This window comes from Phocoena sinus, chromosome 21, assembly GCF_008692025.1.
Source record: "Phocoena sinus isolate mPhoSin1 chromosome 21, mPhoSin1.pri, whole genome shotgun sequence".
NCBI classification, from domain to species: domain Eukaryota; kingdom Metazoa; phylum Chordata; class Mammalia; order Artiodactyla; family Phocoenidae; genus Phocoena; species Phocoena sinus.
The window spans coordinates 23,209,956-23,219,932 of record NC_045783.1 but is presented as its reverse complement, the minus strand read 5'-3'; the positions used below and the strand labels follow the sequence as shown (position 1 = coordinate 23,219,932).

Here is a 9,977-nt window from a genome sequence, read left to right as displayed (position 1 = left end):
TGTTGAAGCTTTGTTGTTAGGTACATACATATTCAGGATTGTTCCATCTTTTTGATGAAGGCGCCAAACAGTGAAGCTTCAAAATACATAAGACAAAATGTGATAGAATTGAAAGGAGAAACAGACAAATCCACAACTATCAATGGAGATTTCAATATTCCTCTCTCAATAACTGATAGAACAAGTAGACAGAAAATCAGCAAAGATATGGACAACTAGAACAATTTTATTTAATTAACATTTATAGAATATTCCATTTAGAGCAGTATGCACGTAATTTTCCAACGCACATGGAACATTCACATAGACCCCTTTCTGGGCTGTAAATTAAACCTTAATAAGTTTAACAGAACTGACTACAATGCAATTAAAATAGAAAATCAATATCAGAACAATATTTGGAAAATCCTCCAATATTTAGAAATCAAAGAAATTAAGTTGCTCATCTGAGAACAAGATATCTCACCATTTATTCAGGCCATCTTTTATGACTCTTGGTTGGGTTTCATTGCTCTCTTCATCTATCATGTATATATTTTAAAAGTTTATTCTAGGTATTTATTTCATTTTATCTTATTTTATAGCGTGGCTGCTTTTGTGAATGGGGTCATTACATCGTATTTCTAACTGACTCTAAGGACATTGATTTTGCTTTTCTGAAAAAAAATCTGACCTCCTTATTGAACTCAATATTTCCAATGATTTCATTTTATTCAGCTTTTCAACTGTGTGATCAGATTATCTATAAATAAATAAATAAATAATAACGACAATTTCCCCCTCTTTTAAAATATTTATATTTCTTCATGCTTTTGTCTAATTGTATTGACTAACACTTTTGGAACAATGTTAAATGACGTAGTGGTACCCAGGACACTTGTTTTGTTCCTGATCTGGAAGGCGTGCCTCTGGTATCTCACTACTCACCCAGCCTGGTTTCTAATGGCTGCAGTGAACTGATGGGTTGTGAAGGCAGACACAGCCCAGTTGCCTTGAGCAAGTAAAACTGAAGAACCTAGTTCCGTGCAGTGAACAGCCTCTGTGGGGGAAAAGCTGAGCTAAAAGTCTCAGACTTCAGCAGAGAACCAGGGTTGCTCAAGTGCGGAAGTGCAGCGCTGTATATGCGGCTCTCTAGGTGGCTCCTCTGTTGGCTTTTGGAGAAGGAGAGGGGCTGAGAGCGTGATTTCAGGGGTGTGTAGACATCGCCTGTCTTGGAGACTGAAATTCCTCAAGGAGAAGTTCATTTGAGATCTGGGGCTTTTTGTTCTTTGTCCTCCTGAAAAGATCCCACCGTTAGCCTTTGCAGCTTCCAGGGATTAGCTGACAGTAGTTCTGGGCTGAGAGGAGGGGCAGAAAGCCTGGGAAAGACACTGGTCGCTGGCTGGCGTGAAGTGTGGGGAAGAGATTGTTAGAAGGACACAAATACAAACCTTACTCCTTCGACAGTGTTGACTGAGGCTTCCCCATCCTCCCCAGGGCCCCTTATCAAACCTTAGTGAAGGGAGTTCACACCTCTGAGGATCAGCTGGGTATCTTGAGGAAACAGCCCAGGGCGGTCTTTGGTGCCAGAAAATCCTGGCCGCTTCTTCAGAGGTGTGAGCCTCGAGGTCACAGCGCTACAGTGGCAATCATAAAATCCACTTCACAAGAAAGGCATGAAGGAATTCAATAATACACATAAAATTCCTAGCCCAGTTCTAGGCACGTAAATGCTTGTTGCCTTGCTGTACTAAGGAGGGGGGAGGGAAGGGTTTACCTGATCCTTATTATGTGGATGGGGCCACTGAGGCTCTGTGTAGATGTCTGTTTTCCTCCTTTGCTGTTCCTAGGACTGTGAACCTCAGTAGTTAGCATGGGGTCAGCCTCGGGTGATTTCTACAATAATAAAGGAGTATTAGAAACGCCTGTTGTTTTTGCCACCTCCGTTGCTGCCTGACATGAAATGGACTATGATGAAAACAGTTTGGGCTGGGTGGCATAGTCTTAAATCCCACCTTCATGCTTCCCTCTTAGGCTACTTTTGACTTTTAAAAAAATATGCACAACGTGAGAGTCGCGAGTTAAGTTTTACTTGGGGCAAAATGAGGACTGCAGCGGGGAGACAGATAATGCAGAAACTGCTCCAAGGAGGCGAGGGGAGGAGCCGGAATAATAGAGTTTTGCAACAAAGGATAGGTAACTGGGAACATCAAAAGATTATTGTTAAATAAAGAAAACCAGGTATCTCAAGTTAAGGAGTTTAGCGCTTTTCTACGTGTGGGAAGATGCAAGAGTCTGGGCTCGCTGAAATCATTCCTTTGATATGCACCTCAGCTTTCTGGGGCCAGTATCCTATTTTCACAAACAGTTTCCTCAGGGCTCACCGCAGGGAGTGGCTGCAGTCTGATGGCTGCTAGATGGCAGGTATTCTTTTCAGCCCGGGGTTTCCTCAGGGCTCACGCTGGAGGGCTCAATCATTGGTGACTGTGACATCCTTTGTTTACCGATATGGCAGGAAATAGTCCATTTATCGCTACCATGCCGCCCGGAAGGATGGGGCAGAATCTCTCTCTGCTATGGTGACACCAGGGGTAAATGACTTAGTGGAGAAAGCGCGCGCCTTGCGTCGGGCCGTTGCTGCCTCTGACCTGTCCTGGTCTTGTTGATGATGGTGGTGGCACCAAAACATACTCAGAAAGAGCCGTCGTCACAGCTGCCCTCCTAAACCTCTTAGCAAAAGATCCTGAACATCGTATCCACCTTCTCTCCAAGTAAACTTTGTTTTAGGAGGGAAAGTATCTTTAACACACAGACTGAGTTCACTTGAAGAGGAGAATCACCAGGGGTGCTGGATGAAATGGTAGACACGGTCTAAATAATAGAATGTTAGCCCCACGAGGGGGATGGTGCTTCTTGGTGACCTCCCTGTGCTGTGACTGGTACAGCAGAGAAAGAGCCAGGACCAGGTCAGAAAGATGCCTCAGTGCAGAGGAGGGCCATCCTATCAGTGACAGCCAGAAGGTGAGACTAGTTGGATGTAGCAACTGAGGTGCAAAGGAACAGAGGTGGGGAGGTCATAAAAAAGAATGACAACAAACTAGTGAATATAACAAAAAAGAAGCGGACTCACATATATAGAGAACATGGTTATCAGTGGCGAGAAAGGAGGGGGGAGGGGCCACATAGGGGTAGGGCAGTGGGAGGTGCAACCTACTGGGTGTAAGATAGGCTCAAGGATGCATTGTACGACCCGGGGAATAGAATCAATAATTTTGTAATAACTGTAAATGGAAAGTAACCTTTAAAAATTGCATAAAATAAAAAGTATTTTATAGCTACTAAATTCCAGCACTATATTAAGAATAAAGTATTTTCTTTATGCACCTTCAAAAAAACAAAAAACAACACGGCTAGGAGCCGTCCCCGAACGCTGGCTCCAGCCACAAGCTCCACCGAGCATGTCTTTCACTCACGTGGGGCGGGTCTGACCACCTGCTTCCGCTGTTTCCAAGAAAAGACAGTTTAAGCTTCTAAATGCCACGCATAAATGCTCAGTTTTATAACTTCCTTGTGAAATGAGTTCCCAGTAAAGTCACTGTTCTGTTATTCCCTAAGTTCAGTGTTAGGGGGCCTGAATCTGGAGACAGAGACAACCCCTCAAATTTTTCTTTCACACCAGAAACCATCCACATGGGACAGTGACAGCCCCGCCCCACCCCAGCCAGCCAAAATGTCATGTGAAGTTGGGCCACGTCTTTCTGACTTGGTTTCTTCAGGAGTTGAGAATCTATCAAATGACAAACATGGAAGTAAGAAGAGGCAAAGAATACACATCTCAGCGTTCTACGTGTAACTAGAGACTGAGGGGCCCTGTCACCTGCTGGTCTCACCTCTGATCCCCTGGCAGAGAGCTTTCCCTCGCAGGTTCCAAGGAGTGGCTTTTTGACACATGGAGGAAACTGGACATTTTCAAGCACTAGGAGGCAGTTCTGTCAAAAAGTGAATTTTGCCTTTTCCGTAAAGCAGCCACCTCTAGGCCTGGAGAGGGAGCTGTCCACAGGGTGGATTGCAAGGAAGAGGCTGACATGGAAAGGAAAGCTCAGCCCTTCTGATATGAAAGACAGCACACGGGATAAACTCACTCTCCACCAGCAGCAAGTGCTTTTTCCCTGTGCTGTGGCCCAAAGGCCTGTCCGGCATTTGCCCATTTCTGTGCTTAGTCTGTGGGGCAGGCCCGGTGATGGCCCCTGTGGGCCTTTCAGGAGAGCGGCCAGAACCAATCCAGCCATCGTAGGTGTGGAGACCCCCATCCAGGCTGATCATACCCTCTAGGCTGGCATTCTGGAACTGCAAACAGGAGACGTTAGCCTTGTAGGCAACCAGGAGGCCAGAGAAGGAGGCCAGCCAGTCCACAGACAGAGAGGAGGCAGATCTGACCAGAAGACAAGCCACTCAGGTACAGCACTGAGGATCCTCCAGTTCCTGGACCCACGTCATGCCCTGACCTGCATTCTGTGAATCATCCCTGCACCCTTATAACATTTAACCCCCATTTTAGGTAATATACTTAAACAATCAAAAAGCCTTGTTCAGTATTGAAGTGAATTTGACCCGGGCTTCAGTTGACTGCCACCGAAAGGGTCTAAACTAAGACAGAAGAGAAAGTCCTTCTTCGTCTGGGCTTTATCTCACCCACGGGTGTCTGACTCCGTTTCCTTTGTCCGTGGCCTCGATCACCTCCACCGGCCACTTCCACCTTTTGATGATGGGGAGGGTCCTGCCCTCTCTGGTGGCAGGGGGCCCATTTCCAGGAGTGATAGAGTTGAAAGAGAAGGGGATTTGGAGTCAGGAGTCCTGGATTTCAGAGCTGGCTCCAGCATTTGCTAGAAGTCTGGCCTTGGGCGAGCCCGTCAAATTCTCTGAGTTTTAGTTTCCAGATCTGTAAAATCAGGGTAGAAATGATCTCCCCTGTTGTGGCATTGTTGAGAGGATTCAAGGGGACAATATTTGGAAGTGCTTTGTAAGCCAGAAATCCCTACTCAAATCGTGTGTTATTAAGTATCATGATGGCAGTTCTTTTTCACACCATGCTCAGATGTTGCAAAGTAAACATAACATCTTATTTTTCACAACTGACCTAGCTGTCCCCAGGAATGCCACCTCTCCGGGGAACAAGTGTCACAGCAAGGATGTCGATTACAACTTGTCAGATTCCAAATGCTTTCTATATACTATTTATTTAATTCTTGCAGAAACCCTGTGAAGCAGGTGCCAATGCCAACTCCAGTTCAAAGAAAAGGAGGCTTGGATAGGCTAGTTAATATCTGAGTCTCTTCCTACTTCAATGGTCTCTTTTCGGTTGAAAGCAGTCCTTTTCAAGGACATGCTGAGCTCTGCCCCACTCCATCCTCCTCCCCAAGATGGCCTCTGAGTAGGGGGAGTTCATGGAGTCCTTGTGGCTGCAGAGGTGGTCTCTGATGCCTGCGGTGCCCTTGTACTATTCTCTGTACTGTGGGACATGGCGCCCCCTGTCGGCCTGATGCTGCTGGGGCCGTGGCCCCTCTGGGTCAGCGCAGCCCCAAAATCCCCCCTGCTGACTCAGCCCCATCTGGCTGTTGGTGGAGCTGGGTGTCCCCCTGACACTAGCTGAGGACACTATTGCCCCTCCGGCCCACAGGGTCCTCCTTGAAGCCTCCATTGTGGCAACACCCCACATAAGATCACCACCCAGCCCCCTCCACTCGCCATGTGCCCCTACGTGGCTTATAGAAACTCTTGGACGCCTTCCAAGCCACACGGGGGAGCTCTGCCCAGAGGCAGCGTCCCATCCGTTTTACTCTGATGTAGTCACCCCAGAAATATTTATTGAGCACCTACTATGTTCTGGGCACTGTTCTAGGTTTTGGGGATCAGTGAACCAAACAAACATCCCTGCTCTAGTGGAGCTGACATTCCAGCAACGCCATGGCAGTGGACAGGGCATCCTCCTAGGGGTCTCCTCCCAGGGTCCCAAGATGTGGTGCAAAAGCCCCTCTCACCTCGGCCTCCCTCTCAACTAACAGCGCCCCCTCCTGGGGAGAGAAGTCCAGGCATACTGATCTCAACCCACGCTCCGTCCCATGTAGCCGGAAGGTATAGGCATTTCACTTTACCGTCCTCATTGGCAAGGGTTTCCTTTGCCCCAATCCATCCCCTTCTGGGCAGTGAATTGGGAAGGGCTGAGGGGGTGTCTGCTCTCCCTTCCACTCTTTGATAGAGACGCAGGTGGTCTCAGCTCTTAACATGCCAAAGGGAAATATTGGGGATTTAGGAAAGATTTCCCCTCTATCTACAAAAACTGGCTTTCAAGAGTATGGTCCTGATAAATAGGCAAAGAAAGTCAACTTCGAGACTCAAAATAAGTGGAGACCTGCCCTGTACTTCCTTGGGTGTGTCCAGCCTCGGGGTTCCGTGTTGGAGGTACAACGTTGATAGGGAGCAAAAGATTTCAGGGGAAAGTGAAAATACATCAGCAACCTCAGGGACTAACCAGGACAGAAATATCATCAAACAAGTCTCATATTCTGACACATATGCTGAAGGTCAGTAACTTTGTCATGTGTTCCCTAGAACTTTCACTATAGCTCTTTATGACAGTGTCGGTGGGGACTGTAAAAAGATTTACACCCAGTAAATCTTTCTTTGAATGAACAAATGATCTGTTAGAGAGCATACTTCTTATTCATGTCAAGGAATAAAGTCTGAGGACCCTAGACTACAGTCAGTTCACAAAACAGTGTATTTAACTGCTACTTGACACCCAACACTGAGGAGTAGACACGAAGACAGTTCTTGCCTGTGAGAAGGAAGAGAAAACTAGCACATGTGAAGCAATGACTAACCTATTAATTCAGAGAAGGGAGAGGTGAGTGTAGGATGGAGTTTTCCGAGGCTCTTCCTGGAAGAACTAGAGACTGAGGTCAGCAAAGGGAAGGAGACAGAGGGCAGGAGGTGCAGCGGGCTTGGGGTGGGAAGGCAGGAGTGGGCTTGCTGAGGGCTGAAAGAGACAGGCTGACCAGAATGGATGGCAGAGGAAACAGCGGCGGGAATTGAAGCCAGACAGGGGCAGGGGCAACCATGGGAAACCTGAAAAATCAGATAGAGGACTCTGGACTTGAAATGGGTTTTGACCCAAATATTTTCAAACACAAAACAAGCTTATTTCTTGTTGGTATAGATGGAAGTCTGATCTCATTGGTGGTGGCTTTCCTCCTCACGGTAATCAGGGACCGGGCACCTTCCGTTTCCAAGGCTGCCATCACCTAAGCCTCCTTGTTGTCTGCTTCTAACAGGTACTCTTCTTAATTTTGCTCATATCCCCCTGCCTAGAACTCAGCGATTTGCTACATTTAGTACCTGGGAGTCTGGTAAATGTAAGCCAGCCGTGCTCCCAGGGAGAGAAAATGGATTTTGGGTGCACGGTTAGCAGAGTCTGCCGCACCCATCGCTTCATCATCCAGGCACAGCTCAGGGAGGTTTGGGGAGAGAAACAGCAGCTGCCAATCGACAGCTCGGAGGTCATACGTGATGTTATGAAGGCCCAAAGCTGTCTGAGGACAGTAGAATGCGGAAGAAAAGAAGGGTGTAACAAGAACACTGGGATTGGGGAGCGGGGGTGGGGCAGGATTGATTTTAGGAAATGAATGAAAGAGTGCTCAGTGAATTTGCTAAATCCAAGGTGACTCCAGGGTCTGTGACCTCAGAGACCAGAGAGGGATGGCGCATGCGACAGAAACACGGATGATCAGTGCCAGGTTGAGGGAGCCAGTCTGGGGCAAGAAGGTGATGAGGTGAGAAACCGAGCGCCTTGCAAAAGCAGTAAGAAGGAATTCAAGGAAAGAGATGAATGCTAACTGACCTCAGCCTTCTTATTGGGACTGAGACCTCAACCCCTTAGGACTACGTCCTCTTGTCCCCAGATGATGAATTGAGAGGCCGCGGGTCCACAGACCTTCAAGGGCTGTACCAGATAAACTGGCGTCACCCTAACCTTCAGATCGGCCCCTGCCCGTTAGAGACACAGAGGGTACTCACGCTCCTTTTGAAAAAGGTTCCAGAAAAATGGATGCTGCTTCCACTGTGAAGTCTAATACCGCCACCCCCCTGGCTGCGCGGTCAAGCCTCTTCCCACGTGCCTTTTCCAAAGGCAACAGTGCTGTAAAGCAGCTGTGGGGTAACACACGCACAGTTACCTGCATAGCAGACCCTCGTGACGCACACTGATGAGATTTCATGAATCTAAAGGATCCAGAGTTTATTCTCAGACTGTACTCAGTAAACAGCCCCCTTAGCTGCTAGGTCCCACTGCTCTCTCAGACCACTTCCCTACCCGAGCCCCGCCTCCATACACACATGCCCCTCCCAGGGAGGACATTCATGACTTGATTCAGCTGTACTTTTTGCTTGAATGTCGTTTTTTTCCTACCAGCACATCCACCAACTCTTTTCTCCCATGTCCACCTGGGGAGATGACTCACCTGCTTTTAACTATGCCGAGCCCCTCCAACCGCCCCCCCCACACCCCCAAAGGCTGACTGGGCTTGAGTGAGGAGCAGCGGGGAAGCTTACTGGGGGGACAAACTCCCTAAGGACGATGGAGCCCACAGCCAAACCCTCAGTGAAGAGAGGCTGAGTGCCTGGGGTGAGTCTGGGAGAGGAGAGGAAGGGCCGCAAGGGGGAGAGTTTGAGAAGAGCCAAAGTGAGTCGGGGGGGCAGCAGCCTGACTCACCCCTGAGTCCATGAGATGGGGTGAGTGTCCCTCAGTGCCCGCCAGGCCCCTTCACAACACCCAGGACATCCCAGTAGGCTCTGTCCCGTGAGGCATGGTGTGCGTTCCCACGGTGGGTGGCGTTGAGAACATCTGGAACAAAGGGAGAACCTTCTAACGCAGCCCTGTAGGCTGACTTGGCCACAGGAAGTTACAGGACGGTGACATAGGAGTCACAGTCACATGAGAGATGTAAAGGCCATCAGAGCTCTGGTGTGACCTGCCCAGGAGTAAATGCTCACCCCGGGCCCAGGATAGCAGAGAAATACCGCGGCTCACCTGGGCGGGATTGCTCAGGTTCCTCAGGAAACAGAGCCCTCACTTTGCCATGGAGAGACTGGAGATCAGTTCAGCACCTTCGGGCACTTAGGACGCACGAGGCACAGAGCTGGAAGGAAACTCGGAGACCACGTCCTCTACACCAACTAGTGGCGCCCAAGCCAGAAGCCTAGCTCCCGTTTCCTATATCTCTTCACCATCCACTCTCTCCCACCTTCTCCCAGGAAATTAGTTTATAATAAATGAGACAGGCTTTCCCAGGAAACCTCAAGATTGAGAGCAGGAGAGAGAAGATGTCCAGCCGTTGAGGTGTGATTCCCAGGGCCATGCCTGTGGGGAGAAGCCAGGTGTCCCTAGACCCAACAACCCTTTCCATTCTCATTAAACCCAGGCAGACCCCTTTCCCCGGTCTCACGGCAAGACCGTCTCCTGCCCCGATTCACTGGTATCCCTAGAATCAGGGATTCCACCTACTTGTCCCTTAAAGGTCAACAGCCACAGAGCTGTGCCAGGAGGAAATACGGTTTCCATTTCCCTCTCATTGCTATTTCCTTGCATCAGCCTCACTTCCCCATTCCTCATTGCTTCCCCCCAGTAAGAGGAACGCTGACCTGGTGCAATGAGCGTGTAGCGAGTGAACGCCGAGCGTCAGACGGACGTTGTTTGCGTCCAACATCCATCCTCACCAGCTGTACAGTCATGAGCAAGTTCTTTAATCTCTCCATCTGTGTCTTTATTTACAAACTGAAATTGAAAGTATCCTACCTTCAGAAGTTTTGTGAGAGCCCTGGCGCATAAATGTGACGTACAGATGGAACTCGATACTATACTAGTATACTTTATTCGATTATTTATTCCAGTCTGTGCTAGCTTGGTGGTGGTGGTGGTGGTGTTTTAGCGCACAGAGCTGGGC

The 9,977-nt window shown here is 48.6% G+C and overlaps 1 long non-coding RNA gene across 1 annotated transcript; it reads right to left on the bottom strand.

Annotated features, from left to right (window-relative positions):
* Positions 1-279: 279 nt before the first annotated feature.
* LOC116746773 lies at positions 280-9,743 on the bottom strand. The gene is made up of 4 exons (XR_004347868.1): positions 9,065-9,743; positions 8,747-8,878; positions 1,757-1,875; positions 280-1,616 (listed from the first exon to the last, which is right to left on the bottom strand). It is a non-coding gene; the product is annotated as an uncharacterized LOC116746773 (long non-coding RNA).
* Between the last annotated feature and the right edge of the window lie 234 nt (positions 9,744-9,977).